Source organism: Oryctolagus cuniculus, chromosome 9, assembly GCF_964237555.1.
Source record: "Oryctolagus cuniculus chromosome 9, mOryCun1.1, whole genome shotgun sequence".
Lineage (NCBI taxonomy): Eukaryota > Metazoa > Chordata > Mammalia > Lagomorpha > Leporidae > Oryctolagus > Oryctolagus cuniculus.
This window is the reverse complement of record NC_091440.1, coordinates 119,743,165-119,769,107: the sequence shown is the minus strand read 5'-3', so window position 1 is coordinate 119,769,107 and position 25,943 is coordinate 119,743,165. Positions and strand designations below refer to the sequence as shown.

At 42.5% G+C, this 25,943-nt stretch overlaps 1 protein-coding gene and 1 long non-coding RNA gene across 36 annotated transcripts in view; one reads left to right on the top strand and one right to left on the bottom strand.

The window, feature by feature from the left end:
* Positions 1–9,760: 9,760 nt before the first annotated feature.
* On the bottom strand, positions 9,761–25,634 carry LOC127492073 (uncharacterized). The gene is made up of 2 exons (XR_007921060.2): positions 24,294–25,634; positions 9,761–10,146 (listed from the first exon to the last, which is right to left on the bottom strand). It is a non-coding gene; the product is annotated as an uncharacterized lncRNA (long non-coding RNA).
* The window catches only part of C2CD5 (C2 calcium dependent domain containing 5), a 93,613-nt gene continuing 92,696 nt past the window's right edge, over positions 25,027–25,943 (top strand). For 24 of the 35 annotated variants that reach the window (XM_017343340.3, XM_008259546.4, XM_070049481.1 and 21 more), the window contains exon 1: positions 25,669–25,876. The gene's annotated coding sequence lies outside the window, so the exon portion shown is untranslated. Of the gene's footprint in view, positions 25,877–25,943 lie in introns of all 35 variants that reach the window. The other 11 variants (XM_002712712.5, XM_070049482.1, XM_002712711.5 and 8 more) reach the window with 5 other exon arrangements.

The following is a 25,943-nucleotide window of genomic DNA, read 5'->3' as shown; positions in this document are numbered from 1 at the left end:
CCAAAGTCCTGACAACTGAGAGGGACATGGTATTCCATATAAGTCTGAAGACCTGAGAAGCTGGAACCTTGGTATTGGGAGGTCAGGATAAGATGGATGTCCCAGCCTCAGCAGAGAGCAAAATTGCCTTTCCTCTGCCAATTCTCTCCCGGCCTGCAACAGACTGCATGATGGTCACCCACATTGGTGAGGGTGGATCTTCTTTATTCAGTCTCCTGATTCTGATGTTAATCACTTCCAGAAATGCCCTCACAGGCATGCCCAGAATTAATGTTTTACAGACAAGTTGAGTTTCCCTTAACTCAGTCAAACTGACATGTGAAGTTAACCATCACAGCACTGGCTGAAGAATTTGCTTTCAGTGAGTGAGAAATTCCTACTTCCACTGACACAAGAGGTAGTAAACAAAGGGCGAGAGCCAGGGAAGGCAAATGTGTAGGTCCAGTAGCGGGAAACAGAGGGTGTGCCAATCAGATGCCTTCTATTTTCACTTGGAAGTAGGAGTGAGGCATCTGTTCAGCTGAGGGGGTGAAGTGTTTGGAGGCTTGGAAGAGTGGGAAAAGTCAAAGACCCAAGAAAAGAAAGAGAGCTAAGATGATTAGAAGTTTCTGGGTAATGTTGACTTTCTAGGTGAGGTTAGAGATCGTGAATGCCCTCTGGCACCAATCTGTATAATTAATGGATTTTCTCTAGCAAATATTTACCAGCCCAGGTGTTGGCACACAGAAGGAAGATTATAGACCTGTTAGACCAGGAGTAGGCAAACCACTTCTGTAACAAGTACATATTTAGGATTACAGAGCATATAGTCCCTACTTTAGCTATTCTATTTTGACATTTTTTGCCTTTGAAAAAGATTTGTTTATTTAAAAGGCAGTGATAGAGAGAGAAGGACATAGAAAGATCTTCCATCTACTGGTTCACTTCCCAGATGCCTGCAACAGGTAGGACTGCGCCAGGCAAAAGCCAGCAACCAGGAACTCCATCCAGTTCTCCCAGGTGGGTGGCAGGGACTCAAAGTACTTGAGTTATCATCTGCTGCCTTCCTAGGCACATTCACAGGAAGCTGGATCAGAAGCAGAGTAGCCACAACTCAAAACAGGCACTCTGTTATGGCATGTTGCATCACAATGCCCACCCCTCAACTCTGACTTTGTAATGTAAAATCAGCCATAACTAAAATGTAAATGCATAATAAACATGGCTATATTCCAATAAAACAGTATTTCTGCACCCTGAATTTGAATTTTATATAATTTTCACATACTGCAAAAATATTACACTCCTTTGATGTCATCCAACCGTTTAAAAATGTAAAGACAGGAGCTGGCGCCGCGGCTCACTAGGCTAATCCTCCGCCTAGCGGCGCCGGCACACCGGGTTCTAGTCCCGGTCGGGGAGCCGGATTCTGTCCCGGTTGCCCCTCTTCCAGGCCAGCTCTCTGCTGTGGCCAGGGAGTGCAGTGGAGGATGGCCCAGGTGCTTGGGCCCTGCACCCCATGGGAGACCAGGAGAAGCACCTGGCTCCTGGCTTCAGTTCAGCGCGGTGCGCCGGCCGCGGCGGCCACTGGAGGGTGAACCAACAGCAAAGGAAGACCTTTCTCTCTGTCTCTCTTTCACTGTCCATTCTGCCTGTCAAAAAAAAAAAAAAAATGTAAAGACAATTCTTAGCTTGTGGGCCATACAAAAACGGGTCACAGGAGTATACGCTTTGCGGAACCATAGTGTGTGAACCTTTGCCCTAGATTATGTGGCAGGTTAGATAAAGGTGTGCCTTTGGGGCAAAACAATCCCAAGACTCTGAAGCTTGGGTTTATCTCCATTTGTCCCCCTTGCAGTGGCTCTTGTGCGTGCAAAACCTGTCCCTATGTTCAAGATGATCTTGTTTAGTTGGGGGTCTATCAGATGAGATGACAACAGGAAACAAAGCATGGAAAGTGGGGTTGTTGGAGCAGACATTGTTGAAGTGTAATCTGGATAGGGTGAAAGGAAGGAGGAGGGGGATGATAGAAACCCAGAGGAGGGGGTCGGGGCAAGGAAGTATGGATAAATTCAAGGAACTGATGATTGTAGGTATGATGACAGGGGTGATAGTGGGAAAAGCTGCAAGATCAAAGTCCTAGAGTGGTATGTTTGAAGAGCTCAGAGTGAAAGGGTTCCAGGTAACAACAACATATGGCAGCAAAGTCTTTGATGAGAAAGAGGCAATGACCAGGTTGACAAGAAGTGACAGCACTGATGAAGATTAGAGGTTGATACAGCTAATGACAGGAACCTTAAAGGAACAATGAGGATGAACGTGTACTGAGCTGGAAATGGTTCAGGGACAAAGGGAAAGTCCATTAGTTGCTCTTCTAACACATGGCTGATAACAAATTAGCTACCAGCTGTCAGCTCCTATACCCCAAGGACTTTGACCCTTTAAAATTCTTTTCCTTCCTCACAAAGAACTGGTTTGGCAAGGAAGTAACAGTGAAAATATTTAGAAGCTAACAGATAAGGAGCAGCAACAGTGGGGCTGTTCATAAGGTAACAAGTTTTACTTCATTATATTCGTATATTTCAACTGCCACTAGAAGCTCCAGTTGAATGTATCCGAAGGTTCTTAATAAGCTCAGTATGTCCAAAGCAGTATTTAATTTTTTGCTTTCACACACTCTGCCATTTCTCCCTCTATAAATTTCTGCCCACTTTTGGGTAATGTCTCAGTAAAAGACTTCACCACCCCTCAGAAACTCCTTTCATAGTCTTCTTCAATATGTGCAACCACCTTCACATTTGATGCTATTCCTCGGCTTCAGGCTCTCATCATCTCTCCCCTAGATTAGCATAACATCCTTTCAATAACCCTGTCTTCATGTAAAATTTCCATAAGTTGTTCATCATGGATTTATTTTTGCTTTAGTTTAATTTTCTAAAATATTTCATTAAAATGTAATTAATCAGATTACTGAGTCTTCTGGTGTCTCCTCAAGTTAGACGATTCAAGTTTCTTTTGCTGCCTCTTTAACACAAAGCTAGTGCTACGTTCACTTGCCTTGTCCCAGCACAACTCCCCACCTCCAGTCTTGGTTTCCTCCATCTGTTTCCACTCATCATGGGCAGTTAGCAACGACTTATGTAATCATACCACAATGCTGCTCAAAATTCATCAACATATCTCCTCTCAAGCTAATTCAACAAGACTTCAACAAGACTTCAACAAGATCAGTCTTTTTGTGGTCCCTGATTAGTATTTCAGCCTCTTTTTTAGCTTTCCTCTTAAGAAAAAAAAAGTCTATTTGATTTATTTGAAAGCCAGAGTTACAGAGAAAGAGATATCTTCCATCTGCTGGTTCACTCTTCAAGTGGCCAGGAGGAACTAGAAGAACTACCCAAGCAACCCACAGAACTATGAATATAATAAATACTGTTTTTAAGTCACTAAGTTTTGCGGTAGTTGAAACTGGATGGAATAGTTGGAGAAGACTTCATAGAACACAAAATATGCAAAACTGGCTTCTTTTTTCTTGGCTTTCATACTTCATTTCTGCCTTACTCTCTTTTGAAATAGAAGCATGTTTTTTTCCTTCATCCTCTATTTCTCCCCCCTCTATATAGTATCTTAGTCTCATCAAGTTTTCCTTAATGATTTCTTTCTCAACTCTCCCTTTTTTTACAATGTATTCTGATTTTTTAATGTTGCTGATGACATGCTACATTGATTTCACAGCACACCAATGAATCACAACTCACACTTTAAAATTTCTGTTCCAGAAGAATCACAACATGTCAAAATACAGAAAGACAAAGTTGCTAAACTTGACAATTTTGATAAACTATTCACATACTAAGAGTATTTCAGGGTGATCAGAAACAAAAGTCAAATTTCCCAAAAAAGTTCCAAATGATATCTGAATTAAAAATAACTTTCAAATTAAGTGCAGAGGTAAGCAAAGAAGGAAAAATAGATTACATGAGACATTAGAATAAACCCATTCAATTCTCATCTCCATTTCACAGACTATGACGTATAGCCTATTCCAAACACTAGAACAAATTATCTAATCTCCAATTCTTTATATGCTACTGTGCACATAACCTGAGCTTCTGTTAAAATTTTTAGATTACTTACAGAGAGTAGAGGAGAAAGAAGTAGTCTTTGGACCACTGGGGACTAGTATGGTCACCATGTCCCATGTCTTGACCATGTTTGATTTTCACCCAGAACAGTATATACCCAGGACAGAGTCAACTCTCCCTTCTGAAGTACAGCAATCATTCTTGGCTTTGGTCTTCAGCAGTTCAGTTTATCCTGAATCCCTCTGTAACTGTCATTGTGGTAAAATATTGCTCTACTTGTGCTTCTTTCCGCTGTTAAATTCTTGTGGCTTCCTTTGCCTACACAAAAATAGTCTTATTCTTTATCCTTATCTTCTGGATCACCACTCTCCCAATTCTGGCCGACAACTATATTTCTAGGTATGACCTATATTTTTTCCAAGTTACCACTTTTCTCCACAAACCCCAACTCCAGTCCAATTAGTTACTGCTTGTTTCTAGACTATGCCATAAACATTTCTTTTTAATACTTTTGCCCTTGGTTTTTCTGAAAATGAATTTCTACTGTCTAGATATTGCTTATCCAAAAATGTTCAACTCAATACCTTCCATGTGAAACTGCTTCTCTCATTATTTATGCCCAGATGATGTTTTGAACTCCTTTAGTATTGAGAACATTCACTGTACATTTATAGTTGCACTCATATTTTTCACATGTAAACGTTTTCTCCATTCATCTTAGTGTGTGAAATGTCAGTAAACAGTAATGGATGTTGAAGGGAGCAGAAAGATTTGGGTAGAATTTGAGTAGGTGGTGAGAGAAGGTGCACTCTAAACAAGTGGAACAAGAGAAACAATGAGAAAACACACATTTACTCCAAGGAATGGGAAAGTTTTTTTCCAAGAAGTGGAAACTATGATATTAAATTATGGGTCAACTGAATTCCTTAACAACAACAAGAACAACAAAAGCAGTACTTAGCTATCACACTCTCGCTCTTGTTTACTTTTCTCCAAAATACAGTAGAACCCATTTTTGACTCAGGACTCTTAGACTTGTGGAAAATCTAATCACTGAAATATAATTTTAAAATTAGTCTATGTTTGTTGACAAGAACCATGTTATAAGAAGGAAGTAGCGGTTGTGGCGGGGGTGGGGGGGAGATGTTCACAAACTGCAAACTACCACCATACTCCAGTCCCTTAACCTATAAAATTACAGGATCTATTTTATTCCAAAGATACCCCTCTTCTACCCAGAGTTGCCTTGTGGTTAGCAGGGGAGGAAATACCTTCTGACATCCAGCAAGTGGAATGAAGGCAGAACGCTGTGGTCAAAAGTTTCAAAAGCTCTTTTAAAAAGGGTGCATTTACTTGAAAGGCTCAAAAGTTGATTAAGTAAAGAGGAACTACCATTTAGAGGAGATCTTTGCTTTCTTTTCCATCTGCCTTACAGTGCTGTCTTCAATCAACAAAGTGATTTATTCAACAACATTGCTTATAATACATAATAAATAAAAATTATCAACAATGAACAAACATTTTAAAGTTTTAAAAAAATACATACCTTAGGAATACTGACCAAAAGAAAACTGGCCTAGCTATATTAATATAAATCAAATATTCTTTATGGTAAAAAATATTACTAGTAGATCAGTAAGACATCACAATTTTATTTTTCTATGCTCTGTGTAACAGCCTCGTGTATGTAAACCAAAAAAAAAAACTATAATGAAGGAATAAATAAATATTATGCAGAAATTAATCACTTTGCCATCTCTCTTCCCACTACAACTTTTCATTACTCATTCAGAAATGGACAGTGCCTAACTTTGGAAGGCTTACACATACAAATTAGAGCAGACCAATACCAAACAAATATATAGTTATTTAATCACAATTATTTTAGTATTAGAAGAGATCATTTTGGGTATTTATAGCATTACACAACAAAAGTGGATCTAGTCAGGGCAGGTTGAGTTGAAATTTGACAGATGAGTAGAAATCAGTTTGGTGAAAATGGGAAGAAAGGGAAGGGGACATGAGCATTCCAGACACTCAGTGAATAAGCTCTTAAAGAAAAGAAGAGGGGGGCGGCGCCACGGCTCACTAGGTTTAATCCTCCAACTGCGGTGCCGGCACCCTGGGTTCTAGTCCCAGTTAGGGCACCAGTTCTGTCCCGGTTGCTCCTCTTCCAGTCCAGCTCTCTGCTGTGGCCTGGGAAGGCAGTGGAGGATGGCCCAAGTGCTTGGGCCCCTGCACCCACATGGGAGACCAGGAGGAAGCACCTGGCTCCTGGCTTCAGATCAGCACAGCGCACGGGCCGTAGCAGCCATTTAGGGGTGAACCAATGGAAAAGGAAGACCTTTCTGTCTATCTGTCTCTCTCTCTCTAACTCTGCCTTAAAAAGGAAGGAAGGAAGGAAGGAAGGAAGGAAGGAAGGAAGGAAGGAAATAAATTTTAAAAAGGAAGAAAAGAAAGTTTTAAAAAAAGCTTTTATTATTACATGTATCTCTAATATTACTTACTAAAATTTATGGGAATTGGAATTTAAAAGTAAGTTTATTTTGGTGCAAAAAATTTTTGAGGGGCTGACATTGTGCTATAGTAGGTAAAGCCATGGCTGCGATGCCAGCATCCCATAAACGGGGATGGCTTGAGTTCCAATTGCTCCATTTCCAGTCCAGCTCCCTGCTACTGGCCTGGGAAAAGCATTGGAAGATGGCCCACGTGCTTGAGCCACTTCTACCAATGTGGGAGACCTGGATGAATTTCCTGGCTCTTGACTTCTGTCAGGCCCAGACCTGGTCATTGTAGCCATCTGGAGATTGAACCTGCAGATGGAAGATCTCTGTCTCTCTGTCTCTCCCTCTCTGTAACGCTTTCAAATAAATAAAATGTTTTTCAAAAAAATTTCTGAAACCCATGCATAGTTTTTATATAATATGCATTTTCCATAGACTTTGAAGACCCCCTCATAGATTAGCAGTTAAAGTATCTATAATACAGTTTTTATGCCTAAGAAACATGATAATAAATGTCAAATATCCAGGCAAGGTTAAAATTTCCATAGTTGTCTCAGAAATGTTTTTATAATTTGTTGTTATGGGCTAAGTATCTCAATTTTTGATTCTAAGTTCTTGCCCCCACAGAGACAGAATTCAAAGCATAAAAACAATGCACAAGTGAGTGAAAGATTTATTCAAAGAGAGTGAATAGGGGCCGGTGCTATGGTGCAGTGGGCTAAGCCTCTGCCTGTGACGCTGGCATCCCATATGGGCACCGGTTTGAGTCCCGGCTGCTCCATTTCTGATCCAGCTCTCTGTTATGACCTGGGAAAACAGTGGAAGATGGTCCAAGTGGTTGGGCCCCCGCAACCTTATGGGAGACACGGAAGAAGCTCCTGGCTCCTGACCTTAGATGGGTGCAGCTCCAGCCGTTGCAGTCACTTGGGGATTGAACCAGTGGATGGAAGACCTCTCTCTCTCTCTCTCTCTCTCTCTCTCTCCCTCTGCCTCTCTGTAACTCTGCCTTTCAAGTAAGTAAATAAATAAATAATCTTTTTTTTTTTTAAAGAGAGTGTGAATATATAATCATGTGTGAGTGTAGGCCACCCCAGAGAAATACCCATCATGAGTGGGCCAGAGAGTTGCCTATGAGGAGACAGAGTGGGAGGTAGCTGAAGAAGGGATGCATATGGATGGTCCAGAAGCCAAGAGCAAAAGAAACACATTTCTACATGCATCAGTCTGCTTTTATGAGATAGAAAGTGGTGCCCCAAATGAATACACAACCAGGTGGAGTTTGGTGTGCCTGAGGTTTTCTGAGAGTTTCATAGCACCTTCACTTGGAGCTAAACTTCCTGGATCTAGATGAGACATAAGTGCACCATGGGAAAGTGGGTATGGTGGATTGACAACAAGGTGGAATTTCAATACAGGACTACATATTTCTAGCTTTATTTATTTCTACCTTACTCCCTGTCTAGTTCTCCCACATCACAATCAGGATTCATCTGTTGCATTTAGTTGAATACTGTCTTACTTCTCTTAGAATAAATAACCATTTCTGCACTTCTTTATTTTTCTTATATTTGTTGATTAAACAGTCACTTGTTCTATAGAACTGCCCTTATTTTAGATTTTCCTGACTGTATTTACAAGGTATTATTTAACATGCTCTTCTGTCTACTGTATTTCCTATAACACTGGTAATTAGGTATAAAGGTTTGATCAGATTCAAGCTGAATTTTCTGTCAGAGATACTTCACAGCAGGTATTATGTATATCCTATTGCATCAAATCAGGAGACACATAAGCTTGACTGTCTTTTTTTCTTTGTGTGTTGTCAGCAACTAGATAACCACTGACTGAATACAGTGGGGATTACTCATTAGGGATTGCAGATTAGCGATAATCTAATTTTATGATGTCTTATTCATTTATTAACTCAAATACTTATACACAGAGAAACTTTCTCTCATAAGCTATAGGTAGGACCAGATAATGCAGTCGTATGATATACATTAGAAATTTTGTCTGCTATTTTAATATAAGCAGTTGACAGATCCTAAAGTGTTTTAAACTGGGTAGTGTGAATCAAGGGATATTTGAGCAAAATTCCCATAGCTGGGGATTTTTTGCTTAATGGGAAGCAAGATACATCAGCTATTTTGTAGCCAAGCCTCAACAGGAATACTGAGTTAAATACCAGACTATGTAGCTGAATTTATATTTGGGATATTTAATAAAACCCCAACATGCTTAATATTAGGTGACATATCACTGACTTTTCTTGTTCTAACAAGAACAATGTAAAGCTACATTTTCAACTTCACCTTGTCTGAATTACAGTAACTGCCTTGCATGTAGGATATCTGTAATACGTGAAGTTACTCCTTCTTGTGGCAAACAACACAACCTATGGCAAGTTTAGGAACCTCTTTTGCAGCTGTCTATGGATTGTGCAGCAATAATAGCCATGGACATGGCACACTTCTGTTCTTCGCATCATTTTCAGTATTTGTAACTGCCTACTATGCCAGCTCTCCGGCTTTAAGTAATGCTAGCTAGCTACAGTGATTACATCTTGGGAATAGTGGTCTCCTGCTCATTACAAATTTAGCAAATTTATCCAGATTTGCTTTCCAAGGTACATTGGATAAGTAATTAGACTATCCCTCAAACGATAGGAAAAGATTAGAAGTTAACAAATGGTTTGGGAAAATATGCATCAATTTGATTTTTTAATTAATTAATATAATTAACATTTTGGTAGTGACTACTAATTTCTAAACTAGCATTATTTCTAATTACTTCCTCATTGCCATGTTCCAACTACACTGCTCTTTTGTAAACTGCAAAAAACATGATGCTCCATTTCTTAATAATTGATACTGGGATAACTGGATAGCCAAATAGGAAAAGAAAAATTTGAATGCATTCTTTGCATCAAAATACTTGGAACGTCTATTACAAAGGATTATTAAGATAATGGCTTACAGGACTATAAAAACTTTATTAGTGCCACCTAATTGGCAAAGGAAAAATTGTATGCATAAGAGTACAGTGTTGGGTTAAAATTTTTAAGGGTCAGGAGTGTAACCTGGATCCCATCAAGAGAGGTCAAATGAGACTTACTTCAGTTTGTAGATAATGTTGAAATAAAATGGAACAATCCAACATTAGGTAACAAGTTGATAGAAAGCAGAAAAGCCAGTGTTTGACTTTATAAAATGTTTATTTTCATCTACTTGAAGGGCACAGTGACACACACACACACACACACACACACACACAGAAAAAACTGAGAAAGACATACAATGCTTCCATCCACTGGTTTACTCGCTAGATCCCTGCACCAGCAAGGGCTAAGGCAGGATGAGGCCAGGAGACAGAAACTTCATCCAGGTCTCCCATGTGGGTGGTAGGAGCCCACGCACTTGAGCCATCATCTGCTGCCTCCCGGGATGTACTGGCAGGAAGCTGGGTAAGAAGCAGAGGAGTCAGGATTCAAACTGGCACTCTGGTATGGGATGTTGGCATCCCAAACTGTGGCTTCACGTGGTGCGTCACAACTGTCTCCCAGAGTTTCATTTTAAGCACATCTGACAGGACAAAAATAAAAGAAAACATAAAGTCTATTTTTGATTGATATCTGTCCCTTGAAGTTTTGAACATTTTTCATACTGTATTATAAAGCAGAGGTCTGACATGAAATAAGGAAGTGTATAGGAAAAACTAACCATTTCTTCTCTGTTCTCACACCACAATCAACACAGCAGACTTCTGTGACTCTAAAAGTAATGGGGATTTCTTCCTACCAGCAAGCAAATTATCAACTGCAGCAGTGGACACCAGCTTAAATAGTACCTACCCACAGGTTGAGGTCTCAGTGACCGGCACTGCCTCCACTTCCCTGTCACAAGTCTAGGTCTCAGCAACTTCTGACCAAATGGCTACAAACTGGGGTTCCCATGATCTTCAAGTTCTACCAATTTGGCAGAGCTCAGAACTCAGGGAAATACTAGATTTACCAGTGTACTATAGAGCATATTTTGAAGGATATAAATAAGGAATCAGGTAGACATAAGGCAAGGTCTGGAAGGGTCCAGAGAGACCGAAAGAGAGAAAGAGAGAGGAAGAGAGAGAAAGAAAGAGAAAAAGAGAGAGAGAGAAATAGAGGAATATGCTGTAAGCCAGGAGCCACAGATGAAAACCAAAAGATACACATACCATAGCTATCATGAGGAGAATCCTCTGATCTTTGGCAAAAAAATTCTCCTGGAAGAAGTCATGCGAATAACCTTTTAAAAAGATCAGCTGAGGCTGGCGCCGCAGCTCACTAGGCTACTCCTCCACCTACGGAGCCGGCACTCTGGGTTCTAGTCCCGGTTGGGGCGCTGGTTCTGTCCCAGTTGCTCTTCTTCCAGTCTAGCTCTCTGTGGTGGCCTGGGAAGGCAGTGGAAGATGGCCCAAGTGCTTTGGCCCTGCACCCACATGGGAGACCAGGAGGAAGCACCTGGCTCCTGGCTTTGGATTGGCGCAGCGCGCCGGCCGAGGTGGCCATCTGGGGGGTGAACCAACAGAAGGAAGACCTTTCTCTCTGTCTCCCTCACTGTCTAACTCTCCCTGACCAAAAAAAAAAAAAAAAATCAGTTGAGAGGCTGGCGCCATGGCATAGTGGGTTGAACCACTGTCTGCAGTGCTGGCATCCCATATGGACACTGGTTTAAGTCCTAGCTTCCAAGTCCACTTCCAATCCAGCTCCTGTTAAAGCCTGGAAAAGCAGTGGAAGATGACCCATGTGCTAGGGCCCCTGCTCCTGGCTTCAGCCTTGCCCAGCCCTGGTGGTTGTAGCCATTTGGGGAGTGAATCAATGGATGGATGATCGCTGTCTCTGTCTCCCCACCACACTCCCCTAACTTTGCCTTTCAAATAAATAAATAAATCTTCCTTTTTTTTTTTTTTAAATAAAAAGATTAATTGAGCTGCTTTGTAGTGAACAGATGGGGATACCAATCTTCCAGGTTATAGAAATGGTTGGGAAACAGATGAATTTGAGAAGATCTTTAAGAATTATAAATAATAGGGCTTGGTGATTAATTAGCTGTTAAGGGTAAAGAAGAGGAAGAATAAAAGATAATTGTCTGGGCCGGCGCCGTGGCTCAATAGGCTAATCCTCTGCCTAGCGGCACCGGCACACCGGGTTCTAGTCCCGGTCGGGGCGCCAGATTCTGTCCCGGTTGCCCCTCTTCCAGGCCAGCTCTCTGCTGTGGCCTGGGAGTACAGTGGAGGATGGCCCAAGTGCTTGGGCCCTGCACCCGCATGGGAGACCAGGAGAAGCACCTGGCTCCTGCCTTCGGATCAGCGTGATGTGCTGGCCGTGGCGGCCATTGGAGGGTGAACCAATGGCAAAAGGAAGACCTTTCTCTCTGTCTCTCACTGTCCACTCTGTCAAAAAGATAAAATAAAAAAATAAAAAAAAGATAATTGTCAATCACGGCTACAGTTTTCCACAAAGCCCTTAAATAGACATAAACAGAAAACCTCTAGGCTTTGCAGTACAGGCACTAATTAGGGGAACTTGTCCTGGTGCTGACACAGTAAGGAAGTGCCTGCCCTTACATCTGGGAACCAGGGCTCACAGAGTGCACTGAGGATGAGTTTTGATACAAAGCAATGGGTTCCACTTAAAGTCTTCCAGTGCAGTGCTGCCCTTATGATGATCATCCATTAGGCTTGAGCAAATGACTAGGTAGTTTGTGCTGCTATTGTTGAGATGAGAATGTAGTATAGGAAGAGCAGGATTTGTTGTTACAGTTTATTTATTTGAAAGGAAGAGAGAGAGAGAGACAGAGAGAGAAAGTTTTCCATTTGCTGGTTTACTACCCAAATGCTTGCAACAGCCAGGAAAGGGCAGAGACCCGAGTACTTGAGCCATCACCTACTGCCTTCCAGGATGAGTTTCAGCAAGAAGCCAAATGGGAAGGAGGTAGGACTTGACCCCAGGAACTCCAGTATGGGATGCTAGCATCCACCTGCTGTACTACAATGTCTGCCCTGCTGTTGTTAATGCTGTTGTAAGTGTTACTGCTGTAGTTGTGGGAAAGATAAAGGAAGTAAGTTCAGTTTTGGACATTTTTGTACTCCAAATGGAAATGAGAACTATGCAGTTGCAAATATGGGTCAAGAGTCCAGAAGAGAGTTATGGGCTACAAATAAAAATTTGAGAAGAGGCAGAGCAAGATGGAGGCTAAGAAAGAAGCATTAGTGATAATATCTTGACAGAGATGCCAATTTGGACAGCTATTTATATACCAAACTAGCTTCACAAGAGCTAAGAAAGCCAGAGGAGAGATCACAGTGCTTGTTAGCATAACACGAAAAGATGCATCAGAAAAGGCAAGAAGGAAAAGAGTTAACTATATCATCCCTCTAATCCAATCAGTACAGTGCGAATAGACCTCTCCCTGCTTGAGCAAAGTGATAATCAAGTCCAGACCTTAGACTTGCAACTCATTACCAGTTCTGCCACGGTGAAATTCAGTGCCAGAGAAGGCTCCATGATCCAGGCCAGTACATGCAGGCTGAGCCTCTGAACCCTCCTCCCCAGGTTGCCAAAGGACTTCCTTCAACACTCCTCCTCCAATTTTGAGCACACAGAACAGCAAGGTTCTAGCTCCTGGGGAGTAGGACAGGGAAGTGAGCAAAGGTCCTTGCTTGGGGACTTGGTGCAAGGTCTCTGGGCAGAGAGTCAGCACCAGATAAAGCCCAAAGTCCCTATTTTCAGGCAACCTCTAGATCTTCCTTGATATGAGGCAGAAAATTATGTACCAGTGGGATGGACCTAATGCTCTGGCCTGCATTACTGTCAGCCACACAAAGACCTGGTAGGCACCCTCAAGACTGCACAAGTCCCTGAGGTGGTGAGAATCAGTTTGGTGTTAGCTTGGGCAGCCAAGGGACTACCTCCATCATGCCTCTCCCCATCTTGTACAGACAGCAAGGAGCAAGACTCCAGTCACTTGAAAATAGGGCAGGCAAGTGAACATAGGATTATGTCTTGGAACTCAGAGCTGGGCTGATCAAAAACCCTGAAACTGGGCAGATGCCAATGGTCCCTGTCTCCAGGCCAATGGCTGATGATGAAGTCTCTGGACTTACTCTGGTTCCAGGTGAAGACTCATGGCACCAGTTAGTCAGATTTAACACACTGGCCAGCATCATCTGTGGCTAATTGCAGCTGCAAGTCCACCTCAGCAGCAGGCAGCTTGGAGCAGGATGGGCCTTAGCCACACTGCATGCTGCACAGGCCTCAGTGGGCTATGGGTATTTTTTTAGTATTAGAGCAAGAGTAGCAATATGATTGCCAACCCCACTCTTCCCCAAGCTCCAAGGAGCCTAATACAGAGTAACTGTCTGCTTGGAAGAAAGGGAGGTAGACACCAAGTCACTGCAAAGACCTTGAGATTGATCCCTCCGTGGTGAAGGCCAGAGCCTGGCAGAATTCCACAGTGCCTGACCATAGGGCAGTGACTGTGGACAAGGCATCTGGGCTTACTGTTATATCTTAATGTTAGCCGTCGCAAAGCACACCGGACACCGGAGTAAGGGAAAGGATTTATTGGGGAACAACCTACAGACCAGAGTGAAGGGGCGGCGAAGGAAAGAGAGGGAGACTGTAAGAGAGAGAGACAGAGAGGAGAAGAAGTAGCAAGGAGAGAAGATAGAGCAAAGAAGAGGAGAGAGGAGAGCAGAGCCAAGAGACCAGAGGAGGAGGATGGAGAGAGGAACCGAGAGAGCAAGAGAGAAGGGGCCAAGAGAGAGAAGGGAGCAGAGCTGAGAGAGAGCAGGAGAGAAGGGCCAAGAGGGCACCTGTTTAGGAACAGGCCCTTTTAAAACTTTGCCTGAGGGCGGGCAGGGAAGCAGGAGCAGCCAATCCCATTAGGATGGGGGTGGAGCCTGGCTCAGGTAGCTGGGCCATGCGGCCAACTGCGCCAGTTTCCTAACATTTACCCAGCCCTAGTTAGAGGTTTGAAGGGACAGTTTACCTTTTTTAAACACTCAGTTAATTGTGAACAGCAGATCAGGGAAACTCTGACTTTGGGGTGCCTTCTAGTGTTAAAACAGTGACAATACATCAACAGCAGACGTGTGGCAAACCTGGACTGAGGATGCCATCTAGTGATAAAGTAGCAGAAGTTTCCACAGGCTCGGAGAAAATAAGTAAATTGCTTGGGGACCAGCGCGTGGCTCACTTGGTTAATGCTCCGCCTGTGGCGCCCGCATCCCATATGGGCGCCAAGTTCTAGTCCCGGTTGCTCCTCTTCCAGTCCAGCTCTCTGCTGTGGCCCAGCAGGGCAGTGGAGGGTGGCCCAAGTGCTTGGGCCCCTGTGCCCGCATGGGAGACCAGGGAGAGGCACGTGGCTCCTGGCTTTGGATTGGCACAGTGCTGGCCATGGCGGCCATTTTGGGGGTGAACCAACGGAAGGAAGACCTTTCTCTCTGTCTCTTTCTCTCACTGTCTATAACTCTACCTGTCCAAAAAAAAAAAGGGAGCTGGAACTTAAATCTTTGAGTAATTAAAAAAAAAAAAAAAAGAAAAGAAAAGAAGAAAAGAAATAAATTGCTTAGAATTCCTGGAAGGAGAGACAAAAACAAATCCAGATTACAAAGCTGGTGTAAATATCTAACGGTTTAATGCACATATAATGTTATGTTCCAAAAAGCATCAGGAATTTTCAGAGAACTATGACCTTGCCAAATGAACAAAATAAGGCACTGCTCTCTCTCTGCTTCTTAAATAAATATATAAAATTTAATAACAGAGAGTTCCTCATACACAAAGATAGATAAAACTATTCAAGGAAAAGGAAGATCAAAGGTCACCAGTCAGATTCAATTCAACCAAGTGTTCCCCAAGATATATTGTGATCAACTTGCCAGGGTTAAAGATGAAGAGACAATCTCAAAGTTGGGAGAGAAAAGAAACAAGCGCCATAAAAGGTTATCCCAATTTGCCTAACTGCAAACTTCTTGGCAAAAACCTTTTAGGCCAGTAAAAAGTGAAATGAGATTTTCACAATATTAAAAGAAAAGACCTGCCAACCAAGAATACCATAGCCAGCAAAGCTATCCTTTAGAAATAAAGGAGAGAAAACAGTATTAACAAACAAAAGGTGAAAGAATTTATTACTGCCAGACTTGTCCTACAAGAAATGCTTAAAGGGAGTTCTTCAATCTGAAATAAAAAGATGCTAATAGGAAAATTCCAGAAGGTACTAAAAATCACTCATAAGGGTGGTCATCTGTCTCTGCGATTAAGATGCCACACCTGCAACCCACATCAGTGTCAACTCTGACCTACCTTCCCGCTAATACCTTCCCCTTGGAGATAGCAGGTGATGGCTAAAATACTTGGATCCCTGCCACCCAACAAGGGAGACTTGGGCTGCACTCCTGGCTTCAGCCTGGTCAATCTCCAGCTATTGTGGGCACTTGGGAATTAACCAGAGGCTAGGAGATCTCTCTTGCTTCTCTCTCTCTCTCTCTCTCCCCTCATCTTTCAAGTAAGTAAAAGAAATAAAACACATTGGTAAGAATAACTATACAGACTAGTTCAGAATGTTCTAATATTGTAAATGTACTGCTTAAGCCACCTCATCTTTAATTTGAAGAATAAAAATTAAAAATATTTACATTAATATGTTGAGATAAGCCATATGTAAAGATGTAAAACTAGACATCAGAAATTCAAAATATGGGCAGAAATGTAGTGTTAATGTAAAGCTTTTCATTAGTATTTTTATCTGTTTGTTTTCCTAAGTTTATAATCAATGTTAAGTTGTTAACATTTCAAGACATGCTATTATAAAGAAAAAATTTTATGCCTTATGATAATCACAAAGCAAAAATCTGTAACAGATATACCAAAACTAATGAGCAAGAAATCCTTGCTCCTTGAAACACAAAGGAGGATTTTAACAGAGGGAAAAAGAAAGGAATTACAATAGAACTAGAAAATAAGTATCACTGCTATATTCCTAAAGCTGTACCCATGAAATTTGTATTCATTAAATAAAAGCTAACTAAAAAAAGAAAATAAGTATCCAAATGGTTGTAGTAAGACTTAGCAATACTTGCCTTAAATATAAATGGATTAAATTCTCCAACTAAAAGAGACAGAGTGGGGGTTCAGAAGTTTAAGACATCACTTGGGGTGGGCAACATTGTGGTGTAACAGGTTAAGCCATCACTGCAATGCTAGTATCCCATATGGATGCTGGTTCAAGTCTTGGCTGCTCCATTTCTGAACCAGGTAGCTGCTAATGTGCCTGGGAAAAGCAGTGGAGGATGGTCCAAGTGCTTTGGCCCCAACACCCACATAGGAAACTCAGATGAAACTCCTGGCTTTGGCCTGGTCTAGTCCTGGCCATTGTAGCCATTTAGGGAATGAATCAGAGAATGGGAGATCTCTTGGTCTCTCCCTCTCTAACTCTGCCTTTCAAATAAAATAAAATAAATATTTTATGTTTTTTAAAGACATGACTTGGGATGCCTGCATCCTGTAATACAATGCCTGGGTCTGAGTCTTGGCTTTGCATATTATCCAGCTTCCTGCTAATGTGCACGCTGTGAGTCAGCAGGTGATGGCACCAGCACTTGGGTACCTGATAATCATACGGGAGACCTAGATGGAGTCCCAGTCCCAGCTGTTGCAGGCATTTGGGAAGTGAACCAGAACCAGATAAAAGAAGATTCTGTGCATGTGTATGTCTGCCTTTCAGACAAAATGAAAAACAAATTGAAAGGAGAGAGTGACTGACTAGATAAAAAAATAGATTTTAAAAAAAGAAGAAAAAAAAACTGTGCTTCACCTCTAACACTGAAAATGAAGGTAATGGAATTAAACATTCTATACACTGGAATCCAAAAGAAAGCAGGAGTAGTCATACTTCTATCAGATAAAATAGACTATTCAAAAACAGTAAAAAGAGAAAAAGAAAATTATATAATGACAAAGTGATCAATTCATCAAGAAGTAAAAATTACAAATACACACACACACAAACATACACACACCCTATATTGTGGTACATAAATATTAACAGACTTTACTAAAGGGAGAGACTCAAAAACAATAACATTATAGGATACTTTTTTTTAAAAAAAGATTTTATTTATTTATTTGAGAGGAAGAATTACAGACAGTGAGAGGGAGAGACAGAGAGAAAGGTCTTCCTTCTGCTGGTTCACTCCCCAAATGGACCCAATGGACAGAGCTGTGCTGATCTGAAGCCAGGAGCCAGGAGATTCTTCCAGGTCTCTCATGTGGGTGCAGGGGTCCAAGCACTTGGGTCATCATCCACTGCTTTCCTAGGCTATAGCAGAGAGCTGGATTGGAAGAGGAGCAGCGGGGACTGGAACCAGCATCCATATGGGATGCCGGCACCCTAAGCAGAGGATTAACCTACTAAGCTACAGCGCTAGCCTCCATTATAGATACTAAACCCCATTTTCAGCAATGGACAAATCATCCAGACAGAAAATCAACAGAGAAACAGCAGAATTGCATCCTAGATCAATTGTACCTCATAGACACCTACAGAACCTCCCTTTCAACAGCTGCGGAATACACATTCTTCTTCACAGTACATGGAACATTCTCTAGGACAAATCATATGGTGGGGCATAAAAGTCTCAGTTATTTTATTCACTTTTTTTTTTAAAGGTTTGTTTATGTATTTGAAAAGCAGAAAGCAGAGTTACACAGAGACAGGGAGAGACAGAGAGAGAGAGATGTTCCATCTGCTGGTTCACTACCCAAATGGCCACAATGGCCAGCGACAGGCCAGGACAAAGGCAGGATCCAAAAGCTTCATATGGGTCTCCCACATGAGAGCAAGGGCCCAAGAACTTGGGTCATCTTCCCTGCGCTCCACAGGTCATTAGCAGGAAGCTCGACTTAAAGTAGCACAGCTGACACTTGAACCAGTATTCATATGGGATGCAGCATCACAGGTGGTGGCTTTCCCTGTTATATCACATGCCAGCCCCTCAATACATTTTTTAAAAATGCAATTATATCAAGTAAATTTTCTGATCCCAATGCAATAAAACTGGAAATCAATAAGAAAAGCTTTCATAGAAATTAAGCAACTTTCTCCTGAATAACCAACGGATCAAGGAAGAATTAAGAAGCAAATTTTAGGGGCTGGTGCTTGATGTAGTGGGTAAAGCTGCTGCCTGCAGTGCCAGCATCGCATATGGGCGCCAGTTCAAGTCCCAGCTGCTCCACTTCCGATCTACTTCTCTACTATGGCCTGGGAAAGCAGAAGATGGCTCAAGTCCTTGGGCCCCTGCACCAGTGTGGCAGACCCAGAAGAAGCTCCTGGCTCCTAGCTCCTGGCTTTGGATCAGCACAGCTCCGGCCATTGTGGCCAACTGGGGAATGAACCAGTGGATGGAATACCTTTCTCACTCTGTCTCTTTCTCTCCCTCTCCCTCTCTTTCTCTCTCTCTGTAACTCTGACTTTCAAATGAATAAATAAATATTTAAGAAAAAGGAAGCAAATTTTAAAAATTCTTGAAACAAAGAAAAATGGAAACAATAAAACCTGTGGGACATAGAAAAAACGGTAGTAAGGTAGACGTCCATAGCAATCAATACTTAAATCAAAAAACCGAAAACCAGATCTTAAATGAATAACCTATTACTGTATCTGAATGAATTAAAAAAACAAGAAATAGCAAACCCAAATTAATACAAAGGATAAAATAATAAAGATCAAAGAAGAAATAAGTGAAACAGAAAGAAAATAAAAACCAGGACATCAAGAAACAAAGTTCAAAATACCAATGATATTCATCTTAGAACCAGACAAAACAAGCATAAGGTTCGTAGGGAACCACACACACAGAAAAAAACCAACTGGCCAAAGCAAACTTGAGCAAAAGAACATAGCAGGAAGCAATATAACACCTGACTTCAAAATATGCTACAAACCTATAGTGACTTCTTAATCTTTATTTTAAAAATATTTGTTGTTTACTTTAAAGGCAGAGCCACAGGAAAAGAGAGAGAGAGAGAGAGCAAGAGATAATCTTCCATCTGCTGGTTCACTCCCCAAATGTGTGGGACAGCTAGGGCTAGGTCAGGATGAAGCTTGGAGCCACAGACTCTGCAGGCATGGCAGAGACTGAAGTACTTGTGCCATCTATCACATTCTGCCTCCCAGGACACATAAACACGAAGTTGGATTAGAAGAGGAATAGCTGGGACTCAAACAAGCACTCTGATATGGGAAATAGGTATCCCAAGAGGTGGCTTAACCTGCTGTAAAGCTATAGTAATTACATGGCATAGTATTGCTTAAAAACAGACACACAGACCAATGGAACAGAAGTGATGCTAGAAGTAAACCCACGCATTTACAGATAATTGACCTTAAACAAAAGTGCTAACAGTATGCATTAGAGAAATGACATACTTTTCAATAAAGAGGGCTGGAAAAATTGGATATATACATAAGCAGAAGAATGAAACTAGACCTCTATCTCCCCTTATAGAAAAATTAATTCAAAATGGGTTAAAGAACTAAATGTTAAGAGCTGAAACAATATATAAGAAAACATAGGGAACAAAAAGATGTTGGAGTGGGCAAGGGTAAAAGCACAGGAGACACGAGCAAAAATAGACAAGTAGGATTTCCTCCAACTTAAAAGCTTCTGCATTGCAAAGGAAACACCAGAGTCAGGTGACAACTTGCAGAATGGGGGAAAATATTTGCCAAATATATGAAGGGGGTCAAAAAGTTTTTGGAAAATGAGTATTATGAAAAACCTATGCGTGGATCTGAATCTTTTCTGTACTCAAATTTATCTTTTTTTCATGCTTATTTATTTTTATTTATTTGAAAGGCAAAGTGACTGGTTCATTCCCCAAGTGCCTCCAACAGCCAGGGTTGGGCCAGGCAGAAGCCTGGAGACAGGGACTCCATCTGGTATTAGATGTGGGTTTCAGAGACTCAGTACTTGAGCCATCATCTACTGCTTCCCAAGAGCATTAACAGGAAGCAGGATAGTAAGCGGAGGTAGAGGAGGCATTTGATCCCAGGCACTATGATATGGGTTGCACTCTCAATACAGGGTATGTATCCAAATGAGAAGAAATCAGTCTGTTGAAAAGACATCTACACTCCCATATTTATCATGGTGCTATTCTCAATAGCCTGGAAATGGAAACAACCTCAGTGTCTATCAGTGGATGGATGGATAAAGAAATATGGCATATATACCTACCACTCAGCCACAACAAAGAATGAAATCCCATCATTTGCAATAACATGGATGAAACTGGAGGTCACTATGTCATTGAAATAAGCCAAGCACAGAAATACAAATATTACATGAGCTCACTCATATGTGGAATCTAAAAATGTTGATCTCAGGTTAGACATTTGGTGCAGTGGTTAAAATGCCACTTAAGATACCCGTATCTCATAACCACACTGAGTTCCAGTCCTGGCTCCACTCCCAGTTCCAGCTTCCTGTTAATATATACCCTCAGAGGCAGTAGGGGATGGCCTCAAGCATTTGGGCCCCTCTCACTCACATGGGAGAACTGGAATGAGTTTCCAGCTCCTCGCTTCATCCTCACCCAACTCTGTATGTCATGGGCACTGGAGGGTTACCCAATGGATGGAAGAACTCTGTTTTGTATCTGTTTCTCTACCTTTCAAATAAAAAAAAAAAAAAACAAATTTTAAAAATTTAAAAAATGGGCTGTGGGTTAAATTGTCATCTGCAACATGGACATTCCATATGAGTGCTAGTTTGAGTCCTGGCCATTCCACTTCTGAACCAACTTCCTGCTAATGGATCTGGGAAAACAGCAGAAGATGGTTTGGGCCTGGTCCAGTCCTGGTCTTTGAAGCCATTTGGGGGGCAAAGCAGCAGATGGAAGATCTATCTGTCCTTCCCTGTATCACTAACTTTGCCATTCAAATAAGTAAATAAATCTTTAAAAAAATTAAAACAAAGTTGATCTCACAGAAGTTGAGAGTTAACAGAGGTCGGGAAAGCTTGGGGGAATAGGAAAAGGTTGATAATATATAACAAGCATAGCTTAGTACTTAGATTGGAGTAAAATGTTTTGTTCTACAGCACAGTGGGGTCAGTATCAATGATGATAATGTATTGTACATGTACACACATATATAAAGCTGGAAGAATTTGAATGCTTTCATCATAAAGAGTTGGTAAATGTGTGAAGAGATAGAAACATTTGCTCAGATTTGAAATTATACAATGTACACATGCATCAGGACATCACATGGTATGTGATGGAATGATTTTTATGTATTATTTAAAATTAAAGACAATAGGAAAAATTGCATTTGTACTAAAAAATTTTTGGACAGTCATTGGCTAAACAGATGGGAACTGAAATTATGGGTATGGATGAGATCACCAAAAGAGAGAGTAGAGAATTGAGGCTGTAAAAACACATATTTAATAGTTAAGCACAGTGAGTAGGCTGAAAGACATATGTATATACCAGAATAGGTAACAGAAACATGGTATCTGAATATCAAGAAGGAAAGTATTTAAGGAGAGTGTGGTTTACACTGAGAGTCATGCAAAATGAAAACATCTGATTTAGCAACTGGTGGCATTAAGGAAAGCTGTCTTGGTAGCATACTGGTGGCTAAACAGAGATACAATGAATTTTAAAAACGTGTGGTAGGCAAGGAGAGGGCACCAAGGACAGGTAACTTTAATCTTAAAGGGATGGAGAGTGATCAAAAGGAACATTGTAGGAAGCCAGGAAAGAAAAGAGAGCAAAGCAATAATAGCATGTATATTAACTGTTACTCAATTTAATTACACAAGCATTTGCTGATTGCAAGAGTGCCACAGAACAAAGAACTGAGAATTCAGAGATAAGCAAGAACCAACTCCTTTCTTCAAGGTGCTCAAAGTTTAGTAGGGGTGAGGCAGAGACGGGAAAGTAATTATAAGAGAGAATATGCAGTAATAGGTGTATGAGATTAAGCAGTAGCAAAGGTGGGAGGGAAGAGTATGTTTTTTAGGAAGGAAATCAGAGAAGATGCAGAAGTGACTTTTGAACTGAGTTATGAATTCATAAGTAATTGCTAGGATGACTAAGACAAAGATATTCCAGGCAGAGGGAAAAGAATAATTTGCTGGAAAAAAAAAGCATGGGTTCTTGGAATCACATTTCCTAGATTTAAGTTGCTTCCATCATTACCAGTTGTGTGATCTTGGTAATCACAGTAGCTTTGCAAAGTCCCATTTGGCTTACCTATAAAACGAAGGGAAGGGCAAGTAGTGTAGCATAGTGGGTTAAGATGACACCTGTGACACCAGTATCCCATTTTGGAGCACTGCTCTGATTTGGATCCAGCTGCCTGCTCAAGTGCCTGGGCAAGCAGTAGAAGATGGCCCCTGCCACTCACAGGAAAGTTCAGGATGATTTCCAGGCCCCTGGCTTCAGCTTGGCCAAACCCTGGCCATTGCAACAATTTGGGGAGTGAATCAGTGAATGCAAGATCTCTCTCTCCCTCTCTCTGTCACTCTGCCTTTGAAATAAATAATAAATCTAAAAAAAAAAAAAACAAAAAAAAACCCAAAAAACCATGAAGGCTGATCATTCACATTTCAGTATTTTAAGGAGTCTTAGAAGTTGTGAGGCACTGAGTTCAGTAGTTGGCACACAGAAAACATTCAATACATGTTAACTCTTATTCTAGGGCCTACAATGCTAAAAGTCGAGGGTATGAAGCTACAGAAGTTGATCAGGAGTCACATAATGCTATGTGATGGAGCAAGGACAAAAACCCTTAGATCCACGCTGACGTCTCACCTACGTAACAAGCAGACCCCCTTTGCTCCGCTCTGCCTATACAGCCCCAGCCTGCCTTGACCAGCCCTGCCCTGCCTGGACTGTTGGACATTCCACTACCTGCAGAGTCCATCCATCAGCCTGAGCTCTCCCCACTCCTCCCAAGCTCTCTTCCCCCCAACTCAGCAGCTCAGCCTCAGGGACCAGCCTCAGCCCAAACCCCTCCCAGCTCACACTGCTATGTGGAAGCACATTTAGGTCTAGCCCAGGCTCTTCCTGCATCTCAGCAGCCCAGATTTATCGCAGGCCCCATGTCCCGTCCCGTCCCGCCACTTTGTATTATATAAATCATTAGTCTGTAAGGCAGGGGGCTCTCTCTGCCCTGTTCTCTGGCAACTCGCTTTCACTTGGGAGTGAGCGCCTCCCAGGCTTTGTTCTGAATAAACACCATCCGGCTGTGGCTTCTTCATACTCCTGTCTTTCCTGACAATATATTTGTCAGGCAAGTCAGCACTGTTCCTAGCATTAATTAAAACAAACTAGTGCAATTATTAGGGAACAGTTAAGCTGAAGATAGGCTTAATTTTACTTAAAAAAAGGTCTTCAGGAAGCATCTTAATTATAATCTCCTGTTAACGAAGCCTAGGGCAACAGGAACGTACAAGTACCTTATAGTCTGCTAATTAGGAGGCTGAGATTGCTAACCTCTAATTATGCAATTTGCAAATACTTTTTACACTGCAACATCTTGTAATATGTCTTATTTTCCATTAAGATTATTGCTAAAGTTTTCTAATATATTTTTAATGCTTCTGTATTTAAAAAAAAAAAAAAACTCATGTAGTAATACTTCGGTTTCATTATAAACAGCTACTTCAACCTTACCACCAAAAGCCACTGATTGCGTAGCACAGTCTGCCTTCAGAATCCGGCAAGGATAGTCAGACTAGAGAAGCTGCCTGGGTAGGCGTTTAGTCCAGAGGGGCCACCTGGGACCCTGGTATCCCAACTGGAAGTACCTAGGTTTGAGTCTCAGGTCCACTTCTAACGGGCTTCCTGCTAATGTGCACCCTGGAAAGCAATAGTGATGGCTCAAGTTGGGTTCCTGCCACTCACGTGGGAAACCCAGATCGCACCCTAGGGGCTGCCCTTTTAGCCTGGCCTGGCATTGTGGGAGTGAACCAGTGGACGGAGAACCTGAAAGAGCTGCAGGTGGCTATAAGCGATTTATCCTTGATTTTTACTTTGTTTCCTTTTCTCCTGGGGGGAGGAGAGGGCGCGGAAGTTCTCATTTATGGGAACAATATTCCTTTCCGCAAAAAGGAAATTTTGTCTTGAAAAGCTAATTCTGCAACACCGCTGCTCGGAGTCCTTAATCCACTCTGCTGAGGATTTCTGAAGTTAAGCCGCACAGGCTGAGAGCTCCATTCTGGAAGTTTCCATTCCAGGTGAATCCAGGGATCCGATGACCTTTCCCCTCGCCTTGTTAACGCTTCTTTTGGTAGTCGGGGCACAGCATATTGCTAATGCCGGTTTTGATACTGGGCATGAAGTTCTGCACGCTTCTGTTCATCGTCGGGTCAATTCTAGGAGGCGTTCACCGCTCCTCGGGCTCGCTGCTTTGCGGATGACGGCTCTCTCCCGTGCAGGAGGCCTGAACTTCCCCAGCACCGTCAGTCTTACCATCTAGGCTTGTGGATGCTTAACAAACACCCAGAAACGACCCAAGAGCAACTTTGTAAGCAGCGACTTTGGCTTTCAAGGTGTCCCCTGGCCCCCAGGGACAAGCGCACGTGACTGAAAACACCTCACGAAGCCGCGCTCCGTTCATTACGAGACGTTCCAGAAGTTTCCTTCACAGAAAACAATTCCACGCACCTATACCTCTTCCAGGCAGAACCCTGGCAAATTGGTTACACCAACTACTGAAGGGTCGTCAGCGACAGGCTGGAAACGCCTCTCCAGCAGTCTCCGCAGCTGCTACTTCGGGCACAGCCCGTCCGACCAGCGATGGTTGCGGCTCGGAAGACCGCGGCCCGGGGGGCTAGGCCGCTGAGCTGCGTCAGCGCTGCGGGTCCGGGGAATCCCGCGTTTTCCTCGGCGGGGCCAACCCACGGCCGCGACCCGGTGGATGATGCGACACTCGACCCATTCCACTGCCCTCCAGCTTCCTCCACGTCGGCCCCGCCCCCGTCATCCTTTCTCGGCGAATTCACTTTCTCCCCCGACAGGCGCGCCGAGCGCCGAGTGATCGATGCCTCTTCCACGCCCCGACTGCCGCCATTTTGAGGGGGAGGAGAAATACCAGTAGAGGCGGCAGAGGCTCAACGGCATGGTGACTGGGCTTTGCCTCTCTTTCCAGCGTTGTGGGGCCAGGGCAGAAGACTCCGCTGGGACCCTTCTCCCTCTTGCCTCTTCGGAATGAGGCCTCAGCGCCAGCGCGGGACGGTCCCCGTTCTCCCCCGAGAGTGAGTGACGGCCCGCGGCGACCGTGCGCGCCCCCGCGCGTCCTCTGCTGTCAGTTGCCCCGCGCGC